Genomic DNA, 2,643 nt, shown 5'->3' on the forward strand with positions numbered 1-2,643 from the left:
GCCACAACTCCTGGCTACTTTTTTGTTGCAGTTTGGCTGGGGCCGGGTTTGTGCCCTACCCACTGAGCCACAGGCACCACCCAGAGGCAACACCTTTTTGAAGTTTTGAGTTCAAAAGACATTTAGAATTAATTACGAAAAAAATTGTATAGGAAAGAATTACCACTTTAATTAGCTTGGAATTCCTCTGGCTTATTCTTTATGGTATTAATTGTCTTTAAGTGTAAATCAGTGTGGAAATGCCTTCAGTTTAAAAAGTTTGTACACCCTCTTTTATTAAAGAATTCACACTGGAGAGAAACCTTATGAGTTTATTGAGTATGGGGAAACTTACACTTTCGTGTCACATCTCATTGAATGTAGAAGTCATGCTAAAGAGAAATACTGTCCTAGCTAAAGGCTAGATGACAAATCTCACTGAACAGCAAAAAATTCATGCTGGAGAGAAACCAGTGAATGCAGCAATACATCATTAAATACTAGAAAATATATACTGGAGAAAAAGCTTTGAATGTATTGAGTATGATAACATTTTCTCTCAAATCTTATCCTTTACTTTGCATTTGAAGGCCATGCACAGAGAAGCCTTATAAATGTAAGAAATGTAGAAATATCTTCAGCCAAAAGTAAATTCTCATTCATCAAAAAATTTATACTGGAAAGAAACCTTGTGAATGTGGGCAAGCTTCTATTCAGATGTCACAACTCAGTCAGCAGAGAATTTATAGTGGAGAAAACCCATTTGCTTGCAAGGTATGTGGGAAAGTCTTCAGCCACAAATCAATCTCACTGAGCATGAGCATTTTCATACTAGAGAGAAACCCTTTGAATGCAATGAATGTGAAAAACCCTTTAGCCAAAAGCAGTATGTCATTAAACATCAGAACACCCATACTGGAGAGAAGCTTTTTGAATGTAATGAAGGTGGAAAATCTTTCAGCCAGAAGGAAAACCTCCTTACCTGTCAGAAAATTCACACTGGAGAGAAACTTTTGAGTGTAAAGATTGTGGGAAAGCTTCATTCAGAAGTCAGATCTCATCTGACACCAGAGAACTCACACAGGAGAGAAGCCCTTTGTGTGTAAGGAGTGTGGAAAAACCTTTAGTGGCAAATCAGACCTTACTGAGCATGAGAAAATCCATACTGGGGAGAAACCCTTTAAATGTAGTGAATGTGGAACAGCTTTTGGCCAGAATTAGTACCTCATAAAACATCAAAACATTCACACTGGAGAGAAACCTTATGAATGTAATGAATGTGGAAAGGCCTTCTCTCAAAGAACATCGCTTATTGTACATGTGAGAATTCATTCTGGAGATAAACCTTGTGAATGCAACGTGTGTGGAAAAGCCTTCTCTCAGGGCTGTGGCTTAAGGAGCAGGGCACCAGCCCCATATACTGGAGGTGGAGGGTTCAAACCCAGCCCTGGCCAAAAACTTCAATAAAAAAAGAAAAGCCTTCTCTTGGAGTTCATCTCTTACTGTTCATGTGAGAAGCCATGCAGGTGAGAAACCCTATGGGTGCAATGGATGTGAGAAAGCTTTCTCTCAATTTGCAGCCCTTGCTCTGCATTTGAGAATACACACAGGTAAGAAGCCTTATCAATGTAGTGAATGTGGGAAAGCTTTTAGCCAGAAGTCACACCACATTAGACACCAGAAAATCCATATTCATTAAAAGCCATGTGAATACCTTGAAAATGGCGAAGTTTTCATCAGGAATTTACAACTCATAGTGAATCAGAGAGAATCACTCTGAAGCGAAAGCATCATGAATGAGGTAAACTAACAAATATTAAAAATTTACCAAAGAGAATTCATACCAAAGAGAAAGACATTTATATGATAAAAAGCGTACAAAAAAAAAACTATAGCAAAGGTAATACTGAAACTTTAGGCATATTTCTACTAAAATGGACATGAAACATAACCATTAGCCATTGCTGTCACCTTAGATTGGAGATCTTTACCAGTGTAATAAGAAAAATAAGTTGTAAGTATTGAAAAGGAAGACAAACATAGATGATATGATAAACTACAAATAAAATAAGACTCATATTAATTCAGCAGAGCAGAAGAGATTCCAGAAAGATCTATGCATTTATTAGGATTTGTGATATGATAGAAACAGCATCAGGTGATTTGGAGATGATTTGTTCTCCAAGGGGGAGAAACTAGACCATGAACTATCTACAAAAACAAAATCCACAGAGATTAAAAACAGGAACATGAGGAGGCTATATTCCAAATGGTTATTACCTTGGGAAGTAGGGACACAATTCTGTAACAGCTTCAAAACTGCTTAGCAATTCTGCTCGTGAGTATGTATGCTCAGGAAATATGTACCAGGATATTAATCAGGAGTGGAACAAAATGGAAAATTCTTGGCAGAATACTGTTATATCTGTCAAATGCAGCAAATGATATTATTAACATTTATTAACAGATCTGAAAAATGTTGAAGGGGCAATCAAGTTGCAGAATGAAATACAGTACAATGATTGTTTGTAAATTCTAATTAAAACTTTCTTGACGGGCTCGGCGCCTGTGGCTCAACTGGCTAAGGCGCCAGCCGCGTACACCTAAGGTGGCAGGTTCGAAGCCCCAGCCCGGACCGCCAAACAACAATGACGGCTGCAACCA

General features: G+C 38.0%; 1 protein-coding gene and 1 pseudogene across 2 annotated transcripts in view; both read left to right on the top strand.

The window, feature by feature from the left end:
- Positions 1 to 2,643, top strand: part of MICU1 (mitochondrial calcium uptake 1) — a 251,894-nt gene that overhangs the window by 237,608 nt on the left and 11,643 nt on the right. The window lies entirely within an intron of this gene.
- LOC105886382 lies at positions 697 to 1,734 on the top strand (annotated as a pseudogene).

This window comes from Otolemur garnettii, unplaced genomic scaffold (assembly GCF_000181295.1).
Source record: "Otolemur garnettii isolate 467f Iridium unplaced genomic scaffold, OtoGar3 scaffold00008, whole genome shotgun sequence".
NCBI lineage: Eukaryota > Metazoa > Chordata > Mammalia > Primates > Galagidae > Otolemur > Otolemur garnettii.